Here is an 18361-nt window from a genome sequence, read left to right as displayed (position 1 = left end):
GCTCTCCATTTCCCGAGTTTTGTCTGCATAATCGCTCATGGTCAATCACCTCCTGCTTGGTAACCATTCTTATAAGGCTCATAAGCTACTGAGGACTGATGTCACCCAGGATTTGGGAAGCAAAAATCCAAAACCACTGTACGTGGTGTTCATCTCTGAGGAACCAGTGAAGGAAAGATCTTAAGCAGGGTCAGCATCTTACAACAAAGACTAGGATTAGAACCCAGGTCCTAGAACTCTGCACAGGGACTAAGGCTTGTACAGAAAACAGAATTACAGGAGGGTCAGATCTGGAAGCTGAAGGATATCTGGACAGGCATTTAGGACTAGCTTAGAAACTATCCAAGACTTCTCAAATGAAAGGCATTTCACAAGAATGAAATGTATGAGTCACCACAGACAATAAACAGTTGGCTGACTATTGTCCAGAAAGCTTATGCTAGGGCTCATCTTGCCCCACTTTAAGTACATGTTCACAGCCAGAAGCATTTAAGGCCTTGTCATAGAGCTCAGCCAAAGGACACCATGGTGCTTCTGTGCATTGACCCTGAGGGGTGAAACAGCCCTGAGAAAATGACAAAAGCACAAAGTCTGGAGGACAAGAAGGCATGGCATGAGCCAGGCTGATCTCTGAGCTTCACTGAGCAGTCCTGACTTAAAAAGGAGATCTGCCCAATCAGCCATCATAGAGGAGAGGGGAAGCAAGCCAGCCACCATAGTCAGGACTTGGCCCCATACACGGGAGGCTTTTCCTTTGACCTTAGAAAGCTATAAATCAATTGTTTTTTTCAAACACAGGAGGGAGGGGTGTAGCTGAGTGGTAAAGTGCACATTTAGCATGCAGGAAGTCTTAAGTTTGATTCTTCAGCCCTGAAAAAACAAAACCAAAGGCAAAATACCTGTACCTCGAAACTGTATGTCAACAAATGCATTGGGAATTTCAAAAGTGACCAGGTCAGAAAAGAATTCCTTTGGGGATTTCTGGGCAACCTTCCCTTTCCTTACTTAACTCTGTCCTTAGCCATGAGTCCCAGGATTCTGAACTGCAGATCCTGACCCCCAACTCTCTCCATTCTTGGGGTATCTCTTGTTCAGGCTTCCAGGAGCCAGGATGGGCTTGAGCTCCCAGAGGTCATCCATTGAGCCTACTGATGGAGAGTGCCAAGCAGCTGGGTGAACCCTACCCACTCATACCCATCTGTCCCAGGCTGTGCCTGAACAGGCAAGCCAGGCTGCATGCAGGTACATGGGGCGGGCCATAGCTGGCTCCCAATCCCAGTCTTGCCCTCTTTGACTTTGTTCTGAGTCTCAGAACAAATAAAAACTATCATGTTTATCTCCAGAATTGTTTCATACTTCAACGTGGTGTTTCTAAAGCTTGCTAAGAAAGAGCTACTATGGCTTGTATGTGTTCTCCAGAACGTGGATATGTGGGAAATTTAATCCCCAAAATCATGTGTTAATGGGATTTGGGGGTGGTATCTTTGAGAGAAAATTGGGTCCTGGGGGCAATTCCTGTTGATTTAATCCATTCACAGATTAGAAGATTAAATAGTTAAGAGTTATTCAGGATTCAAGATTTGAATCTTGAACATCCCCAAGAAGGCCAAATGCTAAATCTTGGATGCAGCCTACAGCACCACCAGGAGGTAGTGGCACCTTTAGAGGATGGGCCTTATTGGGGGTATATCCTTGAAGAGGAAATTGGAGCCCCAGCATCTTGCATTGCCCTCAGCCACAATGAGGCAACAAGCTTCCCCAGCCCACTCCCTTCTGTGATCATCTTTCTAAATGGATTCTCTTGGGTGTTTTGTCATGGAAAATGGAAAACTGACCAACAAAATAGGGTTATGAAAAGACCGGGTTAATTACCACAAGAGTAGATCAGTGAATTTGAAAGCAAAAACAAAACAAGTGTCTCTGGTGAGCCCACTCTCCTCTTTCTCCACCAGAAAACTGGCTCTCACAAAATGTGGCTCCTTTACCTTTGTTATGCCCAAGTCGCAAGAAGACCACCAGGAAGACCACCGAGAGCCAGATGTTCCAAAATGCAAAAGCAAGGCTTTATTCAGGCGAGCTGCAGGTCGGGCCTCGTCCTACCCACCGACATAGTGTAGGTTAGGAGGAAGGCCCTGAGCTGAGATTTCACAGAGCTTATTAAGGCAAAAAAAAAAAACAAACCAAGTTACAGCAAGGTGTTCCAGCAAGATTAGGATACAGGTACAAATCTGATTGGCTCAGGGCTCGAGGCATTCCGGCGCGGTTAGAGTTAAGCATCCCCAGGCGGTTAGAGTTAAGCAGAGAGTATCCTGACCAGCTGGGCCCTAATAAGCTTGTCCTGCTAGCCGGGATAATTGGTGGCCTGGGTTACTCATAGTTTAAACAGACAACAAAACAGGGGCTGCCTGAAAATGGGGTTTACTTTAACTCTTCACCTTGAACCTCTCAGCTTCCAAGCTGTAAGAAATAAATTTCTTTATAAATTACTATATCAACAGCAAACTAAGACAATGCTGTTATTTCCCAGCCCTTGTCTTTTCCCAATAAACTGGTAGGGAAAAGCAGCCAGAAGCTCTCCACAACTACCAACTGCACTTTAGCTAAAATCGTGCCTTCCTGCCCAGCCCAGAGGCAGCCCAGAGATTACATTGTTATGTCTGTCTTCTTTGTGTGTTCCTGGCCCAGCCTGACCAGGGCACCCTTCCCTCTCACTACTCATATTCTGGCTCCTCTTCCCTCATCTGTGGTCTTGAAACATACAGGTCATGATTATTATGATTTTATTTATTTATTTTTGCAGTACTGGGGTCTGAATGCTGGCTCTTCCCTGCTAAACAGGTGCTCTACCATGCCTATAGCATCCCAACTCCAGCCCTTTTGGCTTCTGTTACTATTCAGATAGCATCTTGCATGCTTTGCTCAGGGTGGTATCAAACTATTATAGGGCCAGCATGCCTGTTCTATGATTTTGCCTTTTCTACATCTCTAGTCTTACCTAAAAGACTCTTTTCTGGGAAGGCATCTCTAGACTTCCCTAGTCCCCATAGGCTCTGATCTGCTGTAGGCTGATGCTCTTGTTTTCAGTCACTGAACTTCTCCAGTTTACAATCATGCCTCCAGAACTGTGAGAAGTAAGTCTATTGGTCAAGCCTTCATCTGCAATTGTAGTATGCTCCAGAGGCAGACTCCACTAGCTTGCAAATCACTAGGCCTGAACCTGGCACTGTTCCACACGCTGCTGCATTCCAGCAAGGCCACCCTTCTGAGGACATTCACTGAATTAACATGTTGAAGAAGTTCCAAAGAGCCAAGAGGAACCAGAAGTTGTAAACAGCTTTTTCTTCCTCACTTGCTGGAGGCATCACTGCAATTGCCGCCTCCTTGGAATACATGTAGTGAAGTGCCAGACTTTGAAGTCAGGTCCCACTTTACCACGTGAACCTGAGATAAGCAGGCCCTGTGAGCAGACCCAGGACAAGCCCATTAGGGCCCAGTCGGTCTAGAACTCTAACCGCTGGGAATGCTTAACTCTGACCACCCCTAGAATGCCTCGAACCCTGAGCCAATCAGATTTGTACCTGTGCCCTAAACTTGCTTGCTTGAACACCTAATTGTTGTAAGTTTGTTTTTTGCCTTTATAAGCCCTGTGTAATCGTAGCTCGGGGCTTCCTCCTAACCTCCGCTGTGTCAGTGGGTAGGACGTGGCCCGAGTTGCAGCTCGCTTAAATAAAGCCTTGCCTTTCTTTTGCATTTCGGAATGTCTGAGTCTCAGTGGCCTTCTTGGTGGTCGTTTCGTGACTTGGCACAACAATAGAACATCCACAGCTCATTCAACTGAGAACTCGCTTTTTTTTGTACCCGGCCCAGTTCCACTGACATAGGCCTTGGGAAGATCTGCAGAAAACGAGCAAGCTATGGGTGAAGATGAGCAAGGGATCTCCAAAACAGGGTGTACTTAGAGTATGTACTGATGAAGGAATTGTGCCACTGTCACCCAAGCCCTACTCTTGGACATCTGGGTTTGGTTTCTCTGCTCCCAGACATGGGCACATGGGCCAAGACAGGGCTTTACTGCACCTAGGCAATGACCTCAGATCACCTCAAACATCATGGTCTACCCCAACAGTGTTGATCAATGCTGCTACCAGAGGTATCTGTTTTGTCATGTTTCATGTTTTTCATGATATTATGTCAGCCTAAGCAATGGCTGAGGTTTAAACATCATCAGGAGGGTGGAAAGAAAGGCCCCTCTTCCACTTTCTAAGCAGGCAGTTCTCTGGATGCCAAAGCCCTGTGCCCAGGAATATGGCTCTGCACAAGAGTGTGAACATTTCTCCCACCAAGAGCCATTTGGACATTTATAAGAATCATTTGAAGGCCTATATTTACCACATTTCACCTTGGAAAAACACTTAGATTTACTGAATGCCAAGTCATACTTACTTGCCTTGGCAAGGCCAGACCGACTAATTTCAAGAACCCCACACCTCTTGTTAGTGTGCAGGAGATCCCATACCCCTGGCACAGAGCAGGCACACTGCAGGAGGTGGGCAGAGTGAGCAGAGAGGGAGGCACACTCTATGAGCAGCTGGGGCAGGGGAGTGAAGAGCTCCCCATTAAGTCCTGGGCACAGCTATTTAACCTCACAGAGTCATAGCTAGTTCATTATTAAATGGAGGAAATCGCAACTACTGCACAGGGTTGTTAATAAGATTCAAGAAGCTAAAAAAAAAAATACAGAAAAAGAAAAAAAGCCCAGACTCTGAAAAACATAAATCTGGGGCTGGGGATATGGCCTAGTGGCAAGAGAGCTTGCCTCATATACATGAGACCCTGGGTTCGATTCTCCAGCACCACATATACAGAAAACGGCCAGAAGTGGCGCTGTGGCTCAAGTGGCAGAGTGCTAGCCTTGAGCAAAAGGAAGCCAGGGACAGTGCTCAGGCCCTGAGTCCCAGGCCCAGGACTGGCCAAGAAAAATAATAATAATAAATAAATAAATCTGTTGGCACACTGTCTCTGTGTGTGTTATTATAATCTAGGGTTTACCTTGTCAGACACACCATTGATTATTTCATTTCTTCACCCTAAGACTTCTGGATGGATAGTGATCCCCATTTTACAGATCAAAGGTTTGGCCTCAGGAGGGCTTAGTACCTCCTCCCAACCATGCCAGGAGGAGATGGCCACCATGCTACCATGGTAATAATTACCTGATGAGTACCAGGGGCCTATCCAGATTAATTAGACCCAGATTGGCATCCAGAGAACTGCCTGCTTAGAAAGCGGAAGAGGGGCCTTTCTTTCTACCCTCCAGATGATGTTTAAACCTCAGCCATTGCTTAGGCTGATTTAATATCATGAAAAACATGAAACATGACAAAACCCAGATTAATTAGCTCAAGTACTCAGATACCCTGTAAGGAAAGAATCATTACAACTATCTTACACAGGAAAACACCATTGGCAAGGCTGAAGATCTTGGTGAAGCACATGGTTAGTTAAGGTACAATGTAAGGGTATGACCTCTGCTCTGACTCTATAGCCCAATGTTTCTTCTGTGCCTGTCTGGCATTTGCTACAGATCTTCTTTCTCCACTTGAAATCACCAGCATGCCTGATTCCATGCTCCATTGAAGAGGATGGCCTGATGACATGGAGTCAGGAATTTCCCGGCTAATGTCAGGGCTATTGGTTCTGTACTGTTAGGAGTTAGGGTAGCCTCAAAGAAAAGCCTGACTTTATGCCCAGTTCCTTCCACAGAGTTTGTGCTTCAGGTAGTAATCGAGAATGCATGGAAACGAAACACAGAAGTTTCTTATCATTAACCTATTGGAAATTAGAGTATCATAAATCTTCTCCCCAGTGAATCAGCATTGGCTTATAGTTCTTCCACTCTTCCCTGCTCCATCACACATGGCTCTGAAAATATCCACAAAACACTACCCCTTTGCAGTCCTGATAGTAATCTCTGTGGTGGCCACCGTACATACAAAGACAAAGTGCATCAACGTTCCAAGCAAATATCTGCCAGGGAGACATTTCATGTGGGATCTGGACGATCCCTTTCTCCCCCCACAGGGAGAATGGTAACCACAAACTCTATGAAAGAGCACTCAGCCTGGCCCTCCACCAGCGGAAGGCCAAAGGCGTGCTCACATGGGCAAGCGCTAAGTTGAGGAAGGGTTGCTGATGCTTCCCATCCCCCCAGTCCCCCCACATGTTACCAAGGGCGGAGGCGAAAAGGAAGGTATCAGGGACACGCTGCGGTGGTGGGAAGCGTCTCAAAGACTTTAATATGGAAGGGCACTTATATAGAAGTAATGGCGGGAAAGAAAGGGGGCTGGCCAAAGGGCCAGTCATAGGCTAGGGAGCATGTCCATCAAGTGACATCACAAAACTTCCTTTGTGGGTGGGACAACCCCATCATGGTGGCACGCACGTGTTCACCTCCCAAGGGGTGGAGGCCAGAAGGTGGGAGGGACTTCTATTGTCCCAAGGCTGGTGGAAGGGCAGCCTTTCCCAGGCCATAATAATCCCCAACAATTTCATGCTTTATTAAAATATTAATCTACCAAAACGTGGTGCTAATCTGGGGTCACAACTATCACCAAGAGTGGTCTTTGTCTTGACTCATTTGTTAGCCTGTATGCTACAGTTTTCTGTAACTTAGAAGAAATGACTTCTCAGCAAAACAAATTCCCATGTGACAGTTTCCCAGAGAGTGAACTATTGACTTCAATAAAACATAACACAAAACTGCCTTGTCTCTAAAGACACTCACCTCTGGCAGGAAGAGCTTCCCTTCAGAGAGCCAGAAGAAGACTGCATCCCACTGGCTTCCTGGATCCGAAGATTGGAAAGAAGGTGAAGAGGATGGCAGTGGTTGTGGTGATGGCAGCAGCAAGAGAGCATGCTGGGCCCAACTATGCATAGTGATCTCTGCCCACAGTTTGGTGTGTGGCAGTTCCAGATGGAACTCATATTCAAATAAGAATCCAAGACAGGGCATCATACTTTGCCCAGCCTTTTAGCACTGGTAAAATTTGGTAGCAACCACTCACTTCTTCCCACAATGTCAAGTTTGAAAGAAACATTTGCCCTCAATGGGCATTCAGTGTGCCAAGATGTTTTCCTAGAGACATGGTCACACCTTACAGGTGACCAAAAGAAGGCCCTTGTGGGACATGTCATATCTTTCTCCAGAATATCACAGAGAACAGCTCACTATGGCAAAAATCAAGCACAGGCACAAATCTTAGCTTTTCTAATTTCATCTTGCTTAAAACCCTCCAGAAGCAATGTAGAAGGGTTAGACATGATAAAATATGCAGGTCTCTAGTCATTCACACAGTGAGACCAAAGGAGGATGTGGGGCACACCCGCCCAGACACCTAGCATCATTAGGAGGCAGTTCTAGGTGGCCCCGCCTCTTTTCCCAGCCCTGGGGCCACGTGGCTGGTAGCCCCGCCTGCTCTCCGGGTCCGGAACCAGAAAGGCGGCTCTAACCAGCCCCGCCTCCTGCCTCAGACAGCGTGTGCTCCAAGATGGCTGTGGGTGATGAATCCAGAGGCGGTCCTGAGGGCCGTGACATAGATGTAGGCCACCCCTTAGGGAGGTCCCTTGGAGCTCCACCCTGATGGACAGGTCAGGCATCCATTCACAGCCCCTACGTAGGTGCACGTATCCCTCCCCTTCCGCTGCCCTCCGACCCTTGTAAAAGAACAGCTCATTGCTGCCATTAAACGAGTCTTAGCTCTGACTGGCTCCCGGACTGTCTGTGGGTCCTCCAACAAAAGGGGGACTGGGGTGGCAGTTCATCGGCCCTTTCCTTTTCTTGGCTCGTCTGGGTGGGGCGTGTTTTCCCGTCTCTCCTGCAGGGCAGGAGAGCGCAGGAGGCTAAAAACCCCTGACATTTTGGTGCCCAAATGCAGGGCATGGAGCACGACGAGGTGAAACAGTCGGCGGGCCAGGCCAATCAGATTGCGAGGTGAGGGCACCCCAGAAAGATGGGGCAGGCACAAACTCAGCATGATGACCAAGTGCTCAAAGCACTGAGCTTCATGCTACAAAACGTAGGTTTGGAAGTCTCGGACTCCCAGACCAGAAGGGTCTGGAAAGCACTGAAACACACAGCGCTCTGGCTGGCAGCTGCCAGCCTTTTCAGCCTGGCTGCTTGGGAGCCCTCCCGCTACCCAGGAGGAGAGGGGCTCAAAGCCTCATTCTGATGGGCCCTTACACCTGCCTTGGCCTCATCCCCTGGATCCCGGGCCAAGCAGTGTCCCCAGGACACTCGGCGGACGAGCCAATGGGGGGCGGCGGCTCCACTGGAGGCTTCCCGCCATCTTTTGTGGACCCGCCCTGGGGACAGAAAAGACCCTGCTTCTGAGGCTTGGGAAGCATTTGCTGAAAAATGTCTTGGATGGCGGGGAGACAGTCCCCTGGCTGCCTAGGAGAAAAAGGCTTATTTACTTAACATCTGTTGTTGTCTAATCTGCTTTGAAAGAGACAAAAAAGGCTTTCGGTTCTTGTTGATGTTTGCTAAATTGGAGATTCGGTTAAATTCTGCTTGTTTGGCTAAATCTTAAACATTGGTTGGAGGTAGAGCCCCAGGTGATGGGCGTGCCAAATTCCTCAAGGCTGGGCAGGGGCTTGGAGGCTCCCAATAACCCTGTCCCCCACCCGGGCAGTAGCCTTACAATGAAGGTGTCTTGCTGTGAGCCTGCTAAGGCTCTGACCAGCTCCACCGCCATTAGGCCGTTCCACGTGTCTGTTCTGTTCGCATCCTGTCTCCCATCTCCTGGACCTTCTCTGGTCTTGGCATCCCACTTCAGCTCCCCATCAGAGCTGAACTGGCTTTTCAAAATGTGGCTTCTCAATTTCCTCGCTGGATAATCTGAAAAAATGTGTTTCCTAGGAAACGTTTTGTTTTCTAACTGACCACGTGGTTCTAAAATATGGGCAAAATAATATCATTTTGCCACTGGAATTCCAGAAGACTTACATGGCCAATTCAGAAAAAGAAAATTTTTTCTAAGCACGCCCAAAGCTTGTGCACAACTGTCTGTATGTGTGTCTGTCTGTCTGTTTGTTTGTGGGTAAAACATGTAAAAACTAGCATCATGGTTTAAAGATCACTTGTCTTTTTAACTATTTTAACTTATATTAAACGGATCCTTCCAGCCTGTAGGTGGAGTCACAGTCACCACAGTCCAAGCAAAACAAAACAAAACAAAAAAAAAAAAAAACAGGTTTTATTATGTTTGGGTGCAAGCAAATGTGTCTAACAAAAACTCCAAAAGGTTCAAATATGCAGCATGTGGTATACAATGATGTAAAATCAGTGTGTTGTTTTTTATGTCTATGCTAAAAGTCAAATGTATATCTGATCCTGACAATTCTTTGGTATAGACTAAGATTTTGCTTCTCCATTTTTCTCTCCTGTGCTCTCATAAACTCTTTAGGATTAATATTTTGCTCCATAGGATACAGGTTAACATGTGTGCTAGCTGTGTGGACTGTGGCGGTTCGTGAAGCTGCCTCCAGTCTGCTTCCAAACTGCCTGGTTTCACTGATTCCTTATTCTCTCTCTCATTCATGGAAAACTTCTCAGGGAATCTAGGAGTCCTGTAAAGATTTTGACAGACCCAGAGTGCTCCTGCTCTGGCTCTGCCCGTCACCCCCCCCCTCCCCCCAAGATTAGAGTTGGGTTCATAACAGTCCTATCATAACAAAGTTACTCCAGATTAAAAGCATCAGAGTAATGTTTGGTGGCCACAAGGTTGCCTTGGAGTAGCATTGGTCTTCCTCCTCCATGTCTCAGAAACTGTCGTGGCTGCTGCAGAGAGCAGACCTGATTGGCCTTTGGTCTGTGTGGATTTTGTGACTAGGAAGATGGTTAAAGGCCCAATCCTTCTAAAATCTTTTAAAGTTGTCACCCTGCTTAAACCAGTAGGGTACCAGCCTACAAAAGCCATAGTACTCAGAGTAAGCAACCAGGAAATACTGGAGATTTTAAATGTCTTTAACCAGTCTGTGTAGAATTTTGCAGGCAACCCAGCAGGAGGTATGACGATCTATCCAGAGGATTCTGAGAGATGCCACTACAGCCTTGCCCAGGTCCAGCCCATCTCTCCTGCCTGCCTCCATCACACATGACTAATGAAGCCTGCTGATCCAGGATGGAAGACACAGCCACTGCTGAAGCTGAGACTTTTACATTGTCTTAACTCTTTGCCCTCTTGATTATTAATTCATTTGTGCTCTCTTCCACCTGCCAGTAAAGTTAAATGATGATTTGATTTGATGGCACATGGATCTCATTCAGTCTGCTGTTCTCTAAGTGTTACAGCAGAACTCTGGTCAATTCTTAACAAGTTACAGGTAAGCTATATTCCTATTGTTCTGTTACTTTAATTGGAAATAAAAAGGGCTTTTATGGCTAGGACTCCTCGGATTGCAGTTTGAAGCCAGCCTGGGCAGAGAAAAAAAAATACTCCCTCTAAAACTCCATCTCCCAACTAACCAGTGAAGAGCCAGGCAGGAAGCTTGGCTCAAGAAAACCAGTGAAATGCTGAAAGTGGCACCATGGCTCAAGCGGTAGAACACTAGCCTCAAGCCGAAGTGCTCAGGGACAGTGCCCAGGCCCTGAGCCAATGGGGGCAAGCCATCCCAGCAACAAGCACCTAGATCCCCTGGGACTCAGCCAGTTCAGGGAACAAGGATCATGGAGAGGAGTAAGAGGAGAATGATGTCACATCCTAAATGGAGTCACTGTGTCTCACCCTTTCAAAATTAATCAGAGCCAGGAGATCAAGAGGAATAGTTGTTTACCCACCTAATGTCCATACCTGTCCATTTTCCATCTGGACAGAAACTTGCATTCTTGCTCTTGTTACTTGATATATATGTGTATATATATATATATGTATATATATATATATATGCGCTTCTGACTGGTTACCAACTAGTCCACTATCCCTAAACACTTCCTTCCTGCCCCCAGTCCAGTTATTCCTCCTTCCTTGTAATGGGCCACAATTGGGTTTATGTTCCAAATGGAACTTTCCTGGCTTATGCCAAGGGTGTGTTCTCCCATGTCATTCATGTTAACTGGTCCTGTGAACTTGTCAGCCTTTTGCCTGACCTCTTCAAAAGTCTCTTTTAACAGGATAACATCCCTCACCGAGGTTGCCACCTGGGAACTTGCAGTTCAAGGCCATCCTCTTACTACACTGCTATGCCCAGCGCGGACCCGGACCCTGAAGAACCCCAGCCCCCGGGGCTCCTTGATGTGCCCAAGCTGCAGGAGGTAGCCAGAGGAGACCATGACACCCATTGGCCCTGAAAACCATTCTCGTGGAAATGATGAGGACTTTTACCAACCAAACTGGACAGTACCAGGCCAAATGATGAATCAGGGACTCCTGACCACTTTGCCCCTTTTCAGCAGGAAGTAGTTCCAGAAGAGACAACCTCCGCCCATACTCCCAGCCTGGTACCCCTCCTCTATTAATAAAAAACAAAAGGGGGGGGCTGGGGATATGGCCTAGTGGCGAGAGCTTGCCTCGTATACATGAGGCCCTGGGTTCGATTCCCCAGCACCACATATACAGAAAACGGCCAGAAGTGGCGCTGTGGCTCAAGTGGCAGAGTGCTAGCCTTGAGCAAAAAGGAAGCCAGGGACAGTGCTCAGGGCCTGAGTCCAAGGCCCAGGACTGGCCACAAAAAAAAAAGGGGGAGGAGGAGATGTGGAGCACACCCGCCCCGACGCCTAGCATCTTTACGAGGCGGTTCTAGGTGGCCCCGCCTCTTTTCCCAGCCCTGGGGCCGAGTGGCCGCCTGCTCTCCGGGTCCAGAACCAGAAAGGCGGCTCTAACTAGCCCCGCCTCCCACCTCTGACCAAGTGTGCTCCAAGATGGCTGCGGGTGATGAACCCAGAGGCGGTCCTGAAGGCCATGATGTAGATTTAGGCCACCCCTTAGGGAGGTCCCTTGGAGTTCCACCCTGATGGACAGGTCAGGCATCCATTCACAGCCCCTACATAGGTGCACATATCCCTCCCTTTCCACCGCCCTCCGACCCATGTAAAAGAACAGCTCATTGCTGCCATTAAACGAGTCTTAGCTCTGACTGGCTCCCGGACTGTCTGTGGGTCCTCCGACAAAAGGGGGACTGGGGTGGCAGTTCATCGGCCCTTTCTTTTTCTTGGCTTGTCCAGGTGGGGCGTGTTTTCCTGTCTCTCCTGCAGGGCAGGAGAGGGCGTGAGGCTAAAAACCCCCGACAGAAGGATATTGTTAGGAGAGGATTACAAAGGCTCATTAGCTATGTGCATATGATCATATAAATATTTATCGAAATGAACTCCAAGAAATTTATTTGTTGCTGGGTTTTTTCTGTGCCTTTTGTTGTGTTTATACATTTATCTGTTTAGGGAAGGGGCGGAGATACACAGAAAGGGCGGGGCAAGGAGTGAACCAATGCAGCAGTGATACTTACTATACACTATGTTGAAAATGAACTATAGGGCTGGGAATATGGCCTAGTGACAAGAGTGCTTGCCTCCTACACATGAAGCTCTCAGTTCGATTCCCCAGCACCACATATATGGAAAACGGCCAGAAGGGGCGCTGTGGCTCAGGTGGCAGAGTGCTAGCCTTGAGTTGGAAGAAGCCAGGGACAGTGCTCAGGCCCTGAGCCCAAGGCCCAGGACTGGCCAAAAAAAAAAATTCTTATTTCCAGTGAACCAAGAGAAGAAAAAAATAAAAAAAAAGAAAATGAACTATATAGCTTGTAGGTGGGAATGAGAGGGAAAAACTGCGAGAGAGCAAAGGAAGGAGTGACGTCGTCCAAAAAGAAATGTACTCATTGCCTGACATATAACTGTAACCCTTCTGTGCATCACCTTTATATAACAACAAAAGAAATTTTAAAAGAAAAAAAAACACTTGGGCTGGGAATGTGGCCTAGTGGTAGAGTGCTTGCCTACCATACATGAAGCCATGGGTTCATTTCCTCAGCAGTGCGTATACAGTAAAAGCCAGAAGTGGTGCTGTGGCTCAGGTGGTAGAATGCTAACCTTAAGCAAAAAGAAGCCAGGAACAGTACTCACACCCTGAGTTCAGGCCCTAGCACTGGCAAAAAGACATCAAAACAAAACAAAACAAAAAACCCACTTGATCTTCATACCTTCTTAATTTTCTATTTATATTTTGGTGTCTAAACAATGACATTGCAATTACTATGAAAGCCACTGTTCCAAAACACAAAAGGGGAAGGTTCTGACAGGTCATCAGGCATCAGCAGTTATAGGACTTGGCTTCTCTATCCCCAGATTCCTGGCTATTCTTGGTCACTGGCCAAGAGGCAGGAGCAAAACAGCTAGTTATCTGAGGCTGTTCTCAGCAGAACCATGCATGTCCCACATTCCTTCTCCTCATCTCTGTCAAACCTCACTTTTCTTGGAGGCCATATTTTTAGGTATGTAACAGTGGGTAGAGAAAATCTCAAAGGTTTTGTCAAGAAATTCATTCCTATCTCCTGCTGCAAAATGCATCCTAGAGTCACTAATAAGCCATCTTGTAGCTGTGGTAGAGTTAGCCTCAAAGCGCCTTTAACAGACTCAAAGACCCAAAGGAAAGAAATTAGAAGCCTGCAAAGGGGGGTGGGAGGGCTTGGAGTGCTGTACTAAATGAAAACATGTGGGGCACAGATCACCAGTTCTGCATCTAACAACTACCAGTAACAGAATGCCTTCCATGTGCCTCTTGTACATCATCTTCCTCACTACAGAACTCTCCACCCCTGCTGTACAGGTAAGAAAATAGGCTCAGAGAGTCACGCACGTAATGTGCCCAAGGCCACATATCTCAGAAGTGATAGAACCCAGGCTTTGGGGTTGAAACTTTTATGTTTCCATTCCTCTTTCCTTTGAAAAACTTCCCTTCTGCAAAGGGTCCTGCTGCTGGCCCCTCCTCCCAGGTGGGCACAGGGAACCTGAGGTGGCTAATGCCCCATGACCACCCCTGGTGCCCTGGGGAGCAGTGAGGAGGGGCAGGCCCGGCTTCAGGAAAGTACACCCCAAGCTTCACTCTGAAAACCAAGGGCGGAAGTTGCCAAGGGTGTGCGGAGCGTTTATCTTGGCTTCCCAAGAAGTATTTTAAATGGCCACAATCCGTGCCTTTCACAAAAATGCCAACAAAATGCAGAGAAAGTGGCTTCCTGATCTGTCACTTACCCCACACCGACAGAACAGACCAAAACCACTGTGTGTATAAGGGGCGCCGACCCGCTGAACAGTCCCCTGTCCCCGTGTTGTGGCCCCCTGGAGCCCATGGAGGCTTCCGTCCCTGGAAGCTGGAGGGAAGCCGGCCGCTCATCCAGGTCAACCGGGGGGCTTTGAAAACACACAAGCCTGGGTCCCATGCTCGAGCTTCGGGTGCACTCGGTCTAGGACACGGCCCGGTGCCAGCCTTTCAGAACCGCTCCAGGGCGGCTCTAGTTGAGGGCGAGATTGGGAGCCGCAGGCTCGGCCCCCGAACCAGGGGGCTTCCGGCCCTGGCCTTGCTAGGCTTTCGGCCCCGTCCACCGCCCTCCGAACGAGCGCCAGCCCCGGGCTGCCGGCCCCGCCCACCCTGAGCCCCCGACTCTGATCTCCCCCCAATCCCCACACCTACCCCCGCCGCCGCAATAAGCTCTAGCCCCGGCTGCCAGCCCCGTACACCAGCAGCGCCAACTCTCACGCGTGCGATCCCGGCGTCGCCCGGGACCCAGGAAAACTGCGTCCGCCCCGCGGGAACCTCAGGACTCACTTGGCAGCCAAGTTTGCAGAACTTGCACTGGCTGGAGCCGCACGGGTGATGCCGGGAGCGCGGTGACTCGGGATGGCCAGGAGCGCAGGTAGCCCAGGGGACGCGGGGGCCCGGGGGTGGCCGGAGGGCCGCGACCGCAGCTCGGCGAGGGCGGGGCCGGAAACCGGTCGGGCAGCCACGACGGCCGCGCCCTCTGGTGGCAGGGGCTCTGCGGGTCACGGGCGAGGCCCAGGCCCTGGCCCGGTGGGCGAGCGGGAGGGAGGAGCCGAGCTGGGTGAGACCTCGAACCCTACTGTGGTGCACGGGAAGCCAGGCGGGGCTGGCGCAGGGGACGCCCGGGACTTGAGCCAAGGCCCGCCTCTGGGAAATGCCACCAAGAGCCCAGCCAGAGCCAGGCCAGGACCGACCCGGAAGGTTGTCCAAGAAAACTGCAGAGTAAATCCAAAGTAAATCCAAAGCTTTCGCGTCTCTACTCAAGTCTTCTCCGCCGCGTGCACCTCATGTACTTTTCATTTACGGTAATGTCTTGCAAAGGAATGCAACATGCTGATAATCTCCCTACCCCGACCAGAACTATTTTTAAACATTGAAGGTGCTTAAACAAAAAAAAAAAAGTCACTCCTAACACAAAAGTGCATTCAATCAGGAAAGTTCTTATCAAAGCCTGCTCCCAGAAAACAAGGTCTGTTCAATTGCAAACGTGTGAGCACCAGAATGAGGGCTGGATTCCAGCCTCATCACTTAACCCTGCCACTCACCTGAAGGGAAAGATTCAGAACCATCTGTGCAGTGCTGGGTATGAAAGACATCACTTGCACACCACCAGGCTCTACCACTGAGCTCAACCCCAGCCCTATGTTTCCTTCTGAACATCAGGATTCATGTCTTTTACACTGTCTGTATTTTCCATGTCCTGTTTCTCCTGCTGTAACTTTAATTCTGTCTTTCAACTCAAGGTTTCAAAGAGGTGTGAATTTGTGTTCATGTAATGAAGATAAAGATACTGAATCTGCAGTAGGAAGACTAGCCAGCTCCTTTGTGATGCTCATACCTACCCTGGAGCCCATGAACAGGGCCAAGAGGAACTATAATTGTTTATCAGCTGACCTTGAGATGCAGAAATAATCTGGGTTTAAGGTTGGGCCTAAAGTAATTAGAAGAGTCTGGATAAGTAGGAGGCAGGAGATGGAGAAGCAGCTAGATGTAAGACCACTTTGGACACTACCAATGGTTTTAAAGGCGAAGAAATGGTTTTGAGCCAAGAAATCCAGCCCTAACACTTGTATTTTAGCCCACTGAGACCCTCTGGAATTTGGGCCTCCAGAACTCTTGTCTTAGGGTACTAATTTGTGATAATTTGTTAGGGCAGCAATGAAAAATGTATATACCACCTGAGTTCTTAATCCTAACAGTATTTTCTAAAATGTTTTCAGTCCGAGCTTTTTTCCCCCTCTCTTTCCTTCCTTTCTGAACTCGAGTCCCTTGCTCACTCAGCTTGTTGGCTAAATGGTACTCTACCATGTGAGCCACACCTATACAACTCATGCTTTTTTTCTGGGTTATTTTGGAGCTGGAGTCTCATGAAGTTTTCTGCTTGGGGCTGGCTTTGAACCTCAATCCTCTGGATCTCTTTCAATCTCCTGAAGGTTACAAATGAGAGGCACTAGCACCCAACTTTTTATTCATGTCTTTAAAATGAATGCTGCAGGGCTGGGGATATGGCCTAGTGGCAAGAGTGCCTGCCTCGGATACACGAGGCCCTAGGTTCGATTCCCCAGCACCACATATACAGAAAATGGCCAGAAGGGGCGCTGTGGCTCAAGTGACAGAGTGCTAGCCTTGAGCGGGAAGAAGCCAGGGACAGTGCTCAGGCCCTGAGTCCAAGGCCCAGGACTGGCCAAAAAAAAAAAAAAAATGAATGCTGCAGATCAAGCACAGAACCTCATGCATGCTCCACAAGTGAACTGTATCCCAGCCCCACTGTTCTCAGATAGTGAACTGCACTTTAGGAATCCATCCTTTATTTTTATTTTTTGCCAGTCCCAGAACTTGACCTAGGGACCTAGGTGCTGTCTCTAATCTTTGTTGCACAAGTCTAGCACTCTACCACTTGTGTCACAGCTCTACTTCCAGCTTTTTGGTGGTTAATTGGAGGTAAGAGTCTCAAGGGACTTTTCTGCCTGGGCTGGCTTCAAATTGTGATCCTCAGATCTTGGCTTCCTGAGCAGTTAGGATTACAGGCATGAACCACTGGTGCCAGCTTTGTTTTGTTTTGCCAGTCCTGGGGCTTGAACTCAGGGCCTAAGCACTGTCCCTGGCTTCTTTTTGCTCAAGGCTAGCACTCTACCACTTGAGCCACAGCGCCACTTCCGGATTTTTCTATGTATGTGATGCTGAGGAGTTGAGCCCAGGGCTTCATGTATACAGGATAAGCACTTTACCACTAGGCCATATTCCTGGCCCTAGTGCCGGCTTTGAATCCATCATTTAAAAAAAAAATTGCCAGTCCTGGGGTTTGAATTAAGGGCCTAAGCACTGTCCTTGAGCTTCTTTTGCTCAAGGCTAACTACCACTTGAGCCACAGTGCCACTTCTGGCTTTTTCTGTGTATATGGTAGAGAACTGGAACCCAGGGTTTCATGCATGCTAGGCAATCACTCTACCACTAGGCTATATGCCCAGCCCCCACCACTTTTTTATATTTTTATTGGGTTTAAGTTATTACATGTATTTCTTTTTTTGTGCCAATCCTGAGGCTTGAACTCAGGGTGTGAGCACTGTCCCTGGCTTCTCTTTGCTCAAGGATAGCATTCTACCACTTGAGCCACTGGGCACTTCCAGCTTTTTCTAATATATGTGGTGCTGTGGAATCAAACCCAGGGCTTCATGTATATGAGGCAAGTACTCTACCACTAGGCCATATTCCCAGCCCCCACCATTAAAAAAATATATTTTATCAGGCTTAAGTTATTACATATATTTCACAGTTTACATTTTAACCTTCACAATGATGAAAATTATCATTCTACTCTACATAGCTTATGAAGTCTATGAATTTTAACAATAAGATCTTTTCTTCCAGGGCTAGGAATATAGCCTAGTGGCAAGAGTGCTTGCCTCGTATGCATGAAAGCCCTGGGTTCGATTCCCCAGTACCACATATACAGAAAATGGCCAGAAGTGGCGCTGTGACTCAAGTGTCAGAGTGCTAACCTTGAGCAAAAAGAATCCAGAGACAGTGCTCAGGCCCTGAGTCCAAGGCCCAGGACTGGCCAAAAAAAAAAAAAAAAGATCTTTTCTTCCATTTCGGGTGATATATACATTACTTTCCTTTTGTTTATGAACATCTGTTCCCTCTTCCACTCATTCCCTCCTTCCTATCCCTACCCACCAGTTGCTTAGTTCACGTTCAACAATGTCAGGTGTAGCTGATGGTCCCCCCTGCTATATTGTTACTTTTTTCACTTGCTTTCCACTCACTCTGTGTCCACCTCCCAGCTTCCCTCGGGTGTGCTTGTGTATATCCCATATATGAGGTAGGGAATATAGAGT

General features: G+C 48.1%; 1 protein-coding gene across 6 annotated transcripts in view; it reads right to left on the bottom strand.

The window, feature by feature from the left end:
• The window catches only part of Nod1 (nucleotide binding oligomerization domain containing 1), a 50836-nt gene extending 35063 nt beyond the window's left edge, over window positions 1-15773 (bottom strand). For 5 of the 6 annotated variants that reach the window (XM_048339529.1, XM_048339535.1, XM_048339534.1 and 2 more), the window contains exon 1: window positions 2996-3390. The gene's annotated coding sequence lies outside the window, so the exon portion shown is untranslated. Of the gene's footprint in view, window positions 1-2995; window positions 3391-14810 lie in introns of those variants that run through there. The other variant, XM_048339530.1, reaches the window with a different exon arrangement.
• Between the last annotated feature and the right edge of the window lie 2588 nt (window positions 15774-18361).

The sequence above is a fragment of the Perognathus longimembris genome, chromosome 2 (assembly GCF_023159225.1).
Source record: "Perognathus longimembris pacificus isolate PPM17 chromosome 2, ASM2315922v1, whole genome shotgun sequence".
In the NCBI taxonomy this organism is placed as follows: Eukaryota; Metazoa; Chordata; class Mammalia; order Rodentia; family Heteromyidae; genus Perognathus; species Perognathus longimembris.
This window is presented reverse-complemented; position numbering and strand designations above follow the sequence as displayed.